At 45.3% G+C, this 13473-nt stretch overlaps 1 protein-coding gene across 8 annotated transcripts in view; it reads right to left on the bottom strand.

Moving 5' to 3' along the window:
- Zbtb38 (zinc finger and BTB domain containing 38) overlaps positions 1–13473 on the bottom strand; it is a 97705-nt gene that overhangs the window by 59714 nt on the left and 24518 nt on the right. For all 8 annotated transcript variants that reach the window (XR_007110201.1, XR_007110197.1, XR_007110199.1 and 5 more), the window contains exon 5: positions 4658–4762. The gene's annotated coding sequence lies outside the window, so the exon portion shown is untranslated. The remainder of the gene's footprint in view (positions 1–4657; positions 4763–13473) is intronic.

Raw genomic sequence — 13473 nt, forward strand, 5'->3', positions numbered from 1 at the left:
GACAGGGAAACCCTGTTTCTAGGAAAGGTTCCAGGTCATTGGCATCCTCCTTCAAAAGAAGTGAACCATCAGCGAGATGCTGATATTTAGAAATGAGTCAATATAGTTTTCTTCAATTTTTTTTTTTACTTGTAGATGGACACAACACCTTTATTTTAGTTATTTATTTTTATGTGGTTCTGAGGATTGAACCCAATGCTCACACGTGCTAGGCAAGCGCTCTACCACTGAGCCACAACCCTAGCCCTCAATACAGTTTCAATAAACATATTTCCTTTGTGATTTGGAAAGTATGTACAAGTAACATAAAGCATAATTCAAGATGCAGAAATTAAAGGTCTTATATTCTCCACACATAGCTTGCACACCAAACACATATCGATATCTCAATTCTTTGTTGTGAACAAGCAGAGAGCTAGCACTAGGCAGGAAAAAAAAAAAAAAGGTGAATTATTTTTCATCTAATGAGGTTGGGAGAGATGAGCATCTAGAACTTTAGTCTATGAATTCTGTGACTTATAAGATGCAGAGGAGAAATAATATAATGCATGTTTATCCACTGGAAGACAGAGAGTCAGACAGGTAAATGTATCAACACGTTTCAACCCATCACCATGCAGTATCGCCACCATCTAATACATTGTTGCTAACGACTGAAGTTATACTGGTTTTGCAAACTCTGGGCATAGGCATAGGGTGTCATCACTCACTTGCAGCAAAAGAAACTGGTTTGGGGGCCGTGTCACCCTGTCCTGCTGTGGTTATGCTAAAGACAGCTACAGGAGGTATAATAATACCACCAGTCATTGCCTATCTGGAATTCCATAGATGATATATGCTTACAAGTAAAATCCACTCACATGAATGATAGAAACGTAAAGCTTTTGAGCGCAGACATGTCTAATGGAAACAGACCTGAAATCAGCATGTCAAGTTGCAGGTTTACCCTGCCCCGTGCTTTGCATTTTAACAAAGTGCCATTTGTGCATCTTCGGCAGTTAGGGCGATACCCTCTCAAAATGCAGCTTTCTTGGTCCCGCCCCCAATCCACTGAACCAGAATCAGGGCCTGGGAATCTACATTTTGATAAATTGCACAGGTGCGTTTTTCTCCATCCTAATAAATTGCCACTCACTTGAACTGACACAGGATAGTGGCTTAACGGGAGGTGCGCACTTCCCATGATAAAATCCATGCATCCGAATGAGTCGTACGGATCACGCTGTCTGTGTGGGCGCACCCCACACAGGGCTGGGAGGGAAGGGAATCAACATTCACTAATCGCCTACTATGGTTTAGTTTCTGAACAAATTGTGTATCACTCCATCTTCAAAATAAACCTATGTGAGCTATGGATGGAAAAAAGTTAGGCTTAGAAGAACTTTTCTACAGTCACGGTCTGGAAAGCGGCCCAGCTAGGTTGTGAAATGGGATTTATCTGACCCCGTCTCCTCATTCCATTGTACTAAGCTCACACGCACATGAGAACACAGACACACGGAGCATCATACCACAGGCCATAGGGTAGGAGTCAATGCAATCGAATTACTTTTAGAAACTTTGTGCATCAACAGAAATGTAGCTTTGACTGCGCTTGTTCTATTAAGAGATATTTTGTGGTCTGTTTGCTGACTATGGAATACAGGGTCTGATGCTACCAAATTCACTGAAGAGTGAATTTTAGCAATCAGAAGGGTGCTTTGGGACGTACTAGAGTGGAATTTAACAGTGACTTATACAAATGAACCCACTGCAATTCTTCCTATACCTCACACTACCATACAAAGGGCAAGGCCGACAAAAGGGCAATCCACCACTTGTCCGTCCAAGCCTGAACCCATCCCTCCTGCTCTGGGCCTGACATGCTGGCTCCCTCCATCGGGAAACCCCATCTATGGGCTTCTGCAATGTTCCTCTGGGGTTCTTCCTTGCTCTCCTGCCAGACTTCTCTGCCTCCCTAGGTCCTTTCTTTGCTTGAAAGGCTCTATCCTCAACCTTTCCCCCCTCACACACACTCTCTACTAGAAAATCCCTCTCCCACTTCTTGACTTTTTCTTACATATCAAGGACTCCCAGGCTAACCCTGACCTTCCTGTGGAGCCCAAAGCTCCATCAGTCTGGGAGGACAGTGTGCTTCAACACTCTGACTCGGCACCTCCAAAATGCAGCAGCTCACCTCCTTCCAGGCAGCCCCCCTGGCACCACGGCTCCGGAAAGCTCAGTGTCAGCATTAGCTGCTCCTCTCCCCGAACACATCTGATTCTGTCCGTTCTTCCCTCATCCCCAAGGATTATCACCCACTCTGGGCCTTCCTTCTCCCTCTTTTCCTTGGTTGGCTGCAGCAACCTTCTGTTTCCCTGCCTCTCCTTCCAGTGTCCCCCAAGCCACACACACAAGTGCTTGCTCCTGATGCAAAGCCATCCACTCCCTGTTCAAATAGCTAGTGACACCCACTGGTTAATACATTTGAATTTCCTAGTTGGCATCTGAGGCCATTATTGTTCGGCACCAAATGTTCTCCAGCTTTATTTCCTACTGGATGCTTGTACCAACCAGTTCCAACTCAGCCGGACTCGACACTTTCCCCTGAATATGCTCCATGCTTTCTTGATCTCCCTCCATCCCTACTTCAAATGCCTCCTCAAGTTACCAGCATATCTTCCTTTTTCATTTACCACATGGTATTTCTGTATATTTTATTTTTTTAAGCTGCATAAGGGTCTGACAGGAAAGATCCCAGGTTGTTTCGCTGCTGAGTTATTGATCCCCTTTAGCACAGCGTCATTCTTAGAGGAGGTACCCAAATATTTGCTATATAACATTTACAGAACTCCTAAAGTTTACAAAGCATTTCACATTCAACATCTCATTTGTTTTTATTTGGGACTCAAGTCATTACAAGTAGCATTCAAGCCTTGCAATCTGATTTCTATTGCTGAATGCAATTCTCGGACAGATTCCTAACTTTCTTTCTTATAAAGCAAACAAAAGTATTTCTTCAATTGCTTTACTTTTGAGTGCCTCCAGTCCTCTGGCTTTTGAGGCTAAAAGAGGAGAGCATTATTGAACCAAAGAAACCCCCCTTGCCAAAACGTCTTTTCCTCTGCTTGTGAATGAATGATAGAAATAAAAAGGCCCCCATGAGCAGGCAACAGTTATGGAAAAATGGAAATTTTTATAAAAGGAAAGTGAGAAATTCCTTTCTAAAGATTTTGAGACTTTAAAAATAGCTCTCCTATACATCTCCTTGGAATCCTACATGAGTTAATCTCCAACATCCTTGCAGCTGATATTCCAGCATATCAAGAGAATAAAATCGCTAAGAGTTGAATAATTCCTTGCCAAGAAACTGGACATATCAATCGTAAAAATATAACAATCAGTTTGCAAACTCAAGGGCTTTGTCGGAGCTCAAGAAACAATTTGTTGACTGAAAAATAAATGAATTCAGAGAAGGACTTACTATGGGTTACAAACAGAAAGCATAAATTTATGTTAACATGGAAAAAAAGCGAAAAACTGAATTGAGAGGCAAGAACTTGGATGTGTCCATTACTCTGGACTACTGCAGTGACAGATGCCGCTCATGACTGCTGAGAGGTAGGTAAGAGAGCCAGCGGGTGGCAAGCAGTGCCCATGTGACTGCCTCTGTGGAGCTAGGGTGGAGTTTCCGTTGCAAGCTCCTGGAGGGCAGGCACTTAGCTTTGAACTTTATGTCCGTCACATAGCACTTTGCATACAGAATAAACTCCATAAATGAAGCAGGAGATGCAAAGCTCTACAAGACCTGTCTACATTTTCACAGTTCAGCCCTTAACACCTGTTCTTCTTTACCTCCCAGGGGTATTGTGAGCGGGGAATAAAAATACCACTCTGAATGTCCTCAGTACACTGCCTGGCATACAAACATACACAAGTGCTTGACAAGTGGAAATTGTTACTGTCACCATCTGGGGCTTTGTACACGCCTCCAAGGCAGAGCTTGGTGCACTGGCTGCCAGTTCCTGGCTTTGAGAACCTCAAGAGTCTTGAGGTGGGTTCTTCATGCTTATGAATGCCTGGCACAGTGCTCACCCCACAGCAGGCCAGGAAGCGGGTTGAACGACTGAGCATAAGGGATCCACGTTCCAGCCCTGCTTTGACCCCAACCCACTGGGTAACCCTCAAGAGTCACTTAAACGGGGCTGGGGTTGTGGCTCAGTGGTAGAGCACTTGCCTGGCATGTGTAAGGCACTGGGTTCGATTCTCAGCACCACATGTAAATAAATTAAAGGTTCATTGACAACTAAAAAAATAAAAATAAATTAAAAAAAAAAAAAAAAGTCACTTAAACTCCCCAGGCCTCCGTGACGTCTCTGGGTTCCTCTGGGTCGGAGAAGCCACTATCTATGAAGAGACTTACAAAAAGCTCCCGTGACAGAACTGGAATGAGAAACCAGTTGTCTTAGGGCCTTGTTCCTTCATTCCCCTTCATTACTCAGGCCTCCCAAGTCATGTCTCCTTAACAACATGCTGTTTGAGAATCATGGACACTTTGTAATCCCCAAACGTGGGGGACAGCTATCATGAATCATACAACCCTGAGGAGTCCCCCAGTCGCTCCGGAAGAACCATTTCTTATTTCACACAGACTAAGGAGAGACACAAACTTAGTTACCTCAGTTAGAACGAACCAGCCTTAACAGAGTTAGCTTTCCGTGCTTTGGAAGAAATCACTTGGAAATCCTTGGTACTGAGTCCTCCATCTCCTCCACATCAAGATCTAAAAAAGAAAAAAGTGCAGTGTCCCATGAGGATTTGATGCTTCGGCAACAATAGGAATTGCAATGGGCATACGATGAACACCTACTGTAAGTCAAGGACTGCACAAATGATTGACACATGAGGACTCCAGTAATATTCTGAACTCTTCTCAGCTATACAGAGCATGCGCCCATGTTACTGACATAAATGTGGAGGCTCCAGAGAGTTCATGGAACCAGTTCAAAGTCACACAGCTGGTTTGAGAGCTGGGATTCAACCCCAGATTCAAATGGCTGCAAAGCCTGGGTAAGTCAGGGTTTCAAAGGCTGTTTTAACAGTGACCTGCTATTTTTTTTTTTTTTTTTAAGTTTCATTTTATAAACTTAAAGCCAAAAGTTTCAGAAAACAATGATTACCCTTACTCTGCAACGCTGTTTTCTATTCTATTCTTTCTTTTCTACTGCACTACATATTGTAAACACCCCCCTCCCACCCCCACACACACTTTTTCCCCCCAGTAGCAACCCACGAAACGGATTCCACAATCTTCTAATGGGTTCTCAATCTCGGAAAAGCGCTGCGCTTACATACAGCACCTCACCAGAAGTTTCTCTGAAACCACGACAACCGTCACCCCATCCCCTACTCCCAATTCTTTGGAGCCATGAGAACCTGACCGAGTAGTTCAGCTTCACAATTGGAAGAAAAGTCTTTAACCTTTAAAATATGTATAAGGCACCACAGCACATATCATCTATAATGGATCCCTAGAAGGCGCGTTCATTTAGGGCCGAAGTCCGGAATGGAATTAAGCACTTACCTACAGCAAAGCAGAAGTTTTAAAGTGGAATCGCGGACAGACTAAAACCTCAGGTGATTTATTGGATACTCTGCAAGGAAGTGTCTAACAGCGGGCGGTGGAGGGGTGGCGACAGAGCCCACCTAACTGCTGCAGGAATAGGAGGCTGAGATTGCAAACCCCTGGGGCAGGGCCCTGCCTTTGCACGTCCCGTTCAATTGCAGGGGCTCCGCGCTGCACAGGAAATCACGTTCCGGGAGGGCCAGGACTGGGGTCCGGTTCCCGATCCCGGGCAGGGTGGGTGCGACAGTCCGCGCAGCTCCGGCGCCCGCTGGACCTGAGCCCACCGTGTCCCCGGTGCGCAGTTCTCCCTCCGGCTGCCCTCTGGCACGCCGCGCAGCTGGGCCACGAGATGCGGCACAGCTGCCCCGACTCGGGCTTAAGGCCACCCTGCGGGCTCGGGGCGCGGGACCCTGCACCTGCGGGCGCTCGCTCGCTCGCTCCCCGCGGCGGCGCGGCTTCCCGGCGTCCGCCGAGCTCGCAGCCCTGCGGGAGGCTCCCCGGCCGGTCTGCAGGCTCTCTCGGGGAGAGGAGCTGTCCGGCCGGCCGCGCCCGGGGCCCCGCGCCCGCAGGCCGCGCCTCGCCCACCCGGCCCGGCACAACTCCCTGCCGAGGGCACTTACGGGGCTCGGCTCCTCGGCCGCCAGCGCGCTTCCCCCGGGGGTCCATGGCGCTTCCGGACCCGCGAGTCCGGCCGCGGCGCCGCACAGCACCGCCCAGAAAATGGACGCCGGCGGCTGGGCTCCGCCGGCCCGGCCCGCCGGCCCGCCCCCGGCGCGGGGCAGAGGACGCAGCCGCCCGGGAGAGGTCGGCCCGACCCTCAGCCCCGCGGGGACCAGGCCTCGGGAGGCCGGCGGGACCCTGTCCGGGCCCGCGAGGCTCCAGGCCCGACTCAGGGGCGGCGTGGGGGCCCGCGAGGCCACAGGCGCCACCGAGGGGCAGCAGCCTCGGCCTCCTCGCGGAGGACACGATTCGGAACTCGCCAGGACAACCCGTTAGGGCTCTGGCCACAGAGCCTCGTCACTGTCGGAGCGAGGCCCGGGTCCGCAGGAGGGTCCTGGGCACGAGATCCAGACCCTGCACACTGGACAGGCGCGAGATTCAGAAAAAGTCCTGTGCAGCTTTAATTGCGTCAAATTCTCAGGAATAGGGTGTCACCTGTGTTTTCCCAAGCCTTGTCAGGGGAGGCCTAGATTGATTTTCCCAACGTTATAAAAACGATTTCACTCCAAAGAAGTGGCCCTCTTCCTTAAATAAAGGGCACTGGCTGCCTGCTGGAATCCTCCCGAGACCCAGGGGCTGCGAACGGATACATCCTTTTAGCGAGGGCCTGCGGAAAACTGCCTCGTGGAGCTAACAGGCCCACGTGCGGACGTGCAGGTGTTTTTTTGTTTTTTTGTTTTTTAAGCAATCCTTCGTGTTCCTTGTGTTCTGATAGTACTGAGTCTTATTAAGATTCACTCCCAGGCTACAACTTGGAAGCATGAAGAAGAGTCTGCTCTTGGCATGGCCTGCAGCTGCTTTTTAACCTGGAATATACGAGCTTGAAGTTCTGCATCCCCATTCCCAGCCAAGTTTTAATAATGTGATCATTTTGATGATTTAAGTAGATTCTGATATTAACTGCAAAGCCAGTAGAGCACTTTAAATGGTACAGGAAAAATATATTGACTCCATGTCAAATTAAAGAATCATGTCATTTAAAAATAAAGGCAGAGTTTTGAAGGCTGACAGGTTGGGCAACATGCATACACATGTACCCCAGCAGTTCCCGACCTCTTTAACACCAAGCACTCTTTATTCTCTCCCCATAGGTCACATGTTCAGAAAGATCCTACTCCACTAAACAGCATTTATTAAGTAATGATTCATCCTCCCACTTTAAAAAAAAAAAAATACTGCAATGTTTTTGTACATATAACTGCCAATCAGAGCTTCCACAAAACCTGAGCTAACCTGTTGGTAATAGTGGATTCCAACCTAAAAAACTCATAGTCTAATTGCATGTTTACATGTTTCCATTAAGGTTTTTGGAAACTGAAACCATTCAAAGACCTGCAAGAGAACTGAGGCTCACAGATTAAGAAGTGGGCTTGGGAAGTACCAGGATGTGGTATCCCTCTGTGGACTTCTCTGCAACTAGAAGGTGGGAGGTAGAAGAGTAAGGCCTTCAGATTTGCCTGCCTGGGTATCAATCCCAATCTTGTTGCTTACCAGACCATTTGAGGCAAGTTACTTAACCTCCCTGGGCTTCAGCTTCCTTATCTGTAAAATGGGGCTAATTTTAATATTTGTGCATATCGGTAGAGCTGAGAACTAAATGAGATAATACCTGTGAAGTATTTACAAAGTACCTGTCACATAGCAAGTGCTAATTGCAAACTGTTGTGACTGCTATTAGTATTGAAAGTTAATATTCAGTTATTAATTTATTTATTTGGTACTGGGGATTGAACCCAGGACCCTGCACATGCTGAGCACAGGCTTTATCACTGAGCTACATCCCCCAATCCAAGTATTCAGAGTTCTAAATTCCTACCATCCGAGCAGTGAGAATCAGCTACTGTGTGTGAAGCAACCTTTATACTCCAGAAATTTTCCATGGGTAATCTGCTAGGGTCACATGGTGAGTGACATAGAGGATTTAAACACAGGTCTGACTCCACAGTCCACTTTCTTGCTTTGCTAACTGTTCCAGGTGGTACCTTGATCAGACACTGTCAACAGCTTGTTACTGGTGAAATCGGCTCTGGCTTTCCTAAGAGGCTTAGCAAGTGAATAGCTCCTTACATACACTTGGAAATTCACAAACAGTGGCATTTCTTTCCAATTGGAGCCAAATGTTTCTCCAGAAGTGAGTAGGTTCCCCAAATTGTTATTAAAAACTGAAATATAATGGCAACAGTGTTAAACACCGCAGCCTGAAACTTACATAATCTGCCAGGCCTTCAAAATTTTCCATCCTTCCTCATAACCAGTCGCAGAGTTTCTCTTAATTATTCTTCTGGGTATGCGGAATAATCTGGAAATTTCCAGGAACATCCTACCTTGTCATAATTATATCTTTTCTGTAAGGATTTGTTATTTTCAAGATAACTAAACATGGTATATTTTCTATATAATTTTCATTTCAGTACATTTACAAAGAAACAAACAAACAAAAATTCCAAAAGCACTTTCAAGTGCCTCCTCTCTTAAATCTCTACCTGATCTTCATCATCTCTACAGCGGGGCTCCCTAACCTTTCCCAAAGGTCTTTTCTAGGAAGCTGCCCTTGTTTTCTACCTCACGTCATTTAATTCCCATACAATTTGTATTTTGCCGTTACTGCTTGTTTTTGCTTTCTGACTGCTGCCACTGGACAATTTTACATTGATGGCCGCCTTCTCTTTCTATGGGGTTTTAGGATCTTCGTTATATCACATAAAAAGACCAGAGTGTTGTCTCTGTTAAGCCCACTTGCTTTCTTGGTTTTCCACCTAGATTAGGAACTCATAACTCCTTCTTCCTCCTGTGCTTACAGCTCTGTTAATTGCTGGTTTACTTTCCCGCAGCCTCCCAGGCTCTCACCAAACTCTATCTGGAGGCCGCCCCTTCTGTGGCTGCTTGTCCCTTTCCCTTTAAGCATTTTAAGTCAGTCTCTTCCATATCATTTTCTCTCATCTCCACCACATTCCTGAAAGACCTCTTGTGTGTGAGGTTGGGTTGACCTCCGCCACAGCCTCAGAAGAGACATTGTTTAGAACTGGGGTGTCAACTTCTGGTGCTGCCTGTGGGAGCCTGGGAGATAACTTAAGTGGTGTGAACTGGGGCCTACAGAATTCCTATCCCACCTAACTAGCAGTAGGAGCTGGGGAGTGGGGGTGCTCACTATCCCGCCTCGGGATAATCTTCGCAAGTGGGAATGCCAGATCCACAAAATATTCCAAATGAAGCAAAAAAAAAATTAGGATTTTTATGTAAGTTCTATGAAATGTCAGCTACTACAAAAAAAAAAAAAAAAAAAATAGGGGGCGCCTCAATCTGATCAAGCCTCCAGGTATAGCCACCAGTTTATAGGAAATCTCTGCGACTGAAACATATCAAAAGCACTAGGGTGCAATTGTCTAATTTCTGGTTGGGGGAAACTCTAAGGTCGAAGTGTTTCTTCAACAATTTTTTTTAGAGCAATGGTAAGAATAAAAGAAAAAGAGGGAAACCAGAAGATCAAATGGAATTTAAGAGGGCTGGGGCTGTAGCTCAGGGGCAGAGCGCTTGCCTATCATGTGTGAGGCTCTGGGTTGGATCCTCAACACCACGTAAAAATAAATAAATAAAATAAAGGCATACTGTCCACCTACAACTATAAGAACTTAAAAAAAATGGAATTTAAGAGAACATCAATTGCACTGTATGGACCTTATTTAGAATGTGCCTTGAACTAACAAATTGGTTTTTGTTTTTGTTTTTGTACCAGAGGTTGAATCCAGGGGCACCTAACCATGAAGCCACATCCCCAGCCAGTTTTATTTTTTATTTTGAGACAGGGTCTCTCTAAATTGCTTCGGGGCTCGCTAAATTGCTCAGGCTGGCTTTGAACCTGTGATCTTCCTGCCTCAGCCTCTCAAGTTGCTGGGATTACAGGTGTGTGCCACCATGCCTGGCCTTTTTTTCTTTTTAATGACCTAATTAGACAAGTTTAAATGTTGACTGTGACAGGTGATGTTATTAAGGAATTATTGTTCTTGTTGGTGTGATATGATAGTGTTCTTTTTATTTTTGAGCAATCCATATTTTTAAATGTATTTTTATGTAGTCCACATTTAAAATTTTTTAATTTAGACATATTTTAAACTTGAAGAATTGCAAGAATAGCGCAAAAACCTCCTGCATATCTTCAACCTAGATCTTTTCCTTCCCATTTGAAAGTTGCAGACATCATTCCCTTTTATCCCTAAGTATTTTACTATTTCTTTCCTGAGAAAAGAGGTTTTCTCTTTGAACCTGTATCTTTTAGTGAATCATACTTTGAAGTCTGGGATTTGCTTCAAAATAATATGGGAGGCTGGGCGCAGTGGTGTACACCTATAATCCTAGTGACTTGGGAGGCTGAAAGATTTCAAGTTTGAGGCTAGCCTCAACAACTAAACAAGGCTCTAAGCAACTTAGCAAGACCCATCTCTAAATAAATAAATAAATAAATAAATAATATATATATATATATATATATGTATATATATATATATATATAAAAGGTGGGGCTGGAGGTGTAGCTCAGTGGTAAAGCGAACCTGGGTTCAATCTCCAGCACAAAACAAAAACAAAAACAGGAAGGAATTTACATGAAAGAAGCGGGGTGTTTATTAAACTAGTTCTGCTTCTATGTATGTTTAAGATTTTCATAGTAAAGTTTTGAGAGGTTATATTCACAAAAGACTTTAAAATGATATGAAATGCTTACACTATAATATTAAGAAGATAGGAATTTGTCTACAAAATATTGTCTCAACTAATAAAAAAGTCACCATGCACAGATAAAAGACTGCCAAAATGTGAACATTCCAGTTTATTCACAGTAGGCATATATTATTTTTATAATAAGGAAAACAGGTAAATATGGAAAAATTTTTAAATAACAAAGAAAAAAAGATAATAAAACTAAAAAATTAGAAAACAAAAACCCTAGCAACTAATTAAGTTAAATATATTTTTACAAGTCAAACCAAACACATATGTGGACTGGATCTGGCCAATGGCTTCCCAGAGCAGCAGATTTTGATTTTAAAAATGGGTCTGAAAACTCCAGCCCTCAGGTCAAATCCAGCCTGCCACTTGTTTTTCTATGATCCACAAGCTAAGAATGGTTTTTACATTGTTAAATAATTAGGAAAAAAAAAAAAAAAAAACTCAAAGGAAGACTATTATATTACATAAAATTCATTTTATATAAAATTCAAATTTCCATAAGTGAATTATTATAGAGACATAGCCACAGTCCTATTATTTTATTTAATATTATATATTATTATATTTTGACTCTCACTGATACGAACTTTGTGGACATTTGCTTTGTCCTTTGTTATATAAATACACGTACAAAACCCTCAGTTTTGCCTCAGAACACCGTTATATAAATTTTGTGGGAGGCCATTGATTTAGAATGAGCTCCTGCTCTGGACCCCAACAGACTCAACTATAATGGAGTCGCTCATGCTAAAGTTTCACAACACTAAATTGGAATTAAGTTGTTTATCTGACCTTCTGAGAAATCAGAAGACAAATCCCCAAACAGGCCAGTTTTAGCGGCATGATAAGGAAGTCCCCTCTGCTTTAATCCTTATAAGGAAAATAACCTAAAGTAACCCAGGGTGAACCAATCCGCTTTTTGTTTTATGCTGTTTCCTTGTTCCTGCTCAAGCTACTTATAAACCCCGACTTTTCTGCCAGGCGTAACAGGCGCCTCTCTCTTTTTTATAGATGGGGTGCTGCCTGGTTCACGAATAGCTAGGAAAAGTCAATTCGATCTTTAAACTCAGTTTGTTGAAATTGTGTCTTTTGATAACACAAGGCCTACAATATTCACTCCCTGACCCTTTACAGAGCGAGTCTGCCAGCCCCTGGTTAAGGACTGGGTGACCTAAGAGCAGCTTGGTCTATGGAAAGAGCGCGCGACTTGGAGAGCGGCCCTAGCTTTCCAGAGGACCTCAGGATGGTGCTTCTCTGGCTACTGTCCCCTCAGTGAGACTGAAGTCTGTGGTTTGAATTCCCCAAAGAGTTGGGCAAGGAGTACAGGGACAATGCCATTGTCAACACCAAGTGCTACTGTGCCACCAGGCCTGGCCACCCTGAAGACCAGAGTTCAAGCAATCGGCATATGTGCTGGGGACAGCTCCAGGGACACTCCAACCAGGGCGTGCATGGACTGCTGCTGAGCGAGCAAGGAAGGAAGAAGGCAGCTTTGGGGCTCCCAGAACACACCAGCGTGCCTGCCGTAGGCACCACGACGTTGAGGAAAAGAATTCCTCAAGCCCGCACCTTACAGCAGGTATTCTGGGTAGATCTTCAGTCTGTGCTTTGTAGAAGGCCAAAAGCAGGGCGTGAAAGGTCTGCTCAATTCAAGTTCGATTCAGATCTAGCAGAGCAGCAGGGGGATGGGTGGGGGGCATGGCGCTGTCAGCCTGTGGAATAGGAACCTCGGGACAGAGCTGGAAACCCAGTTAGACTCCGGGATAAATCGCCTTTAAGGGCATCAATCTGCAGGCTCTGCACGCAGCCACGTGGGACGGTTAAGCAACAAGGTCAACACTACGAGGAAGCAGAGAGAAGACCACAGCGCCCAGTCTCCGTGGACTGCCTTCAGGGCCCTCCCAAGCCTTATCTTCCAGTTTCGCCCCTCTTGCCAGCTTCAGGGTGCAGGAAGGCAGCCGCTCCTTTTGCTGCCTCCCGACTGTCCCTTTGTTCCTTCTTCCTTAGCTCCTGCGCCCCGCCTGCCCCCTGGTTGCCCTCTCCAGCCTGCACCCGTGCCCCATTTTGCTGCCCAGATGAACACCCCGTTCTCCTCCACATGGTCTCCCCAGCACCCTGTGCGCTTTAGAGGATCTTCCCTACTAAACGCCCTCCTTTTTCCTTCCTTAGCTCAAGAAACGAGAGAAAAGGGGGGGAAATTACAAGGGCACTGCCCTTCTGGGATTTAACCACATTCTCAGCTGGTGGCTTTTGTTTTCTCGTCTCACTGGCTTGTAAGGCCCTGGGGGCAGGCGCCGTGCGTCATGCTCAGCACTGGGGAAGACGGGCAGCGCTGTGAGGCCTTAATTAGAGCAAGGCCTCAGCCCGCGTAGGAGACTTTAGTATGCAAAAGGAAAAGAAATTTCAAAATATCTATTTGGCAGCCA

This window comes from Sciurus carolinensis, chromosome 9 (genome assembly GCF_902686445.1).
Source record: "Sciurus carolinensis chromosome 9, mSciCar1.2, whole genome shotgun sequence".
Lineage (NCBI taxonomy): Eukaryota > Metazoa > Chordata > Mammalia > Rodentia > Sciuridae > Sciurus > Sciurus carolinensis.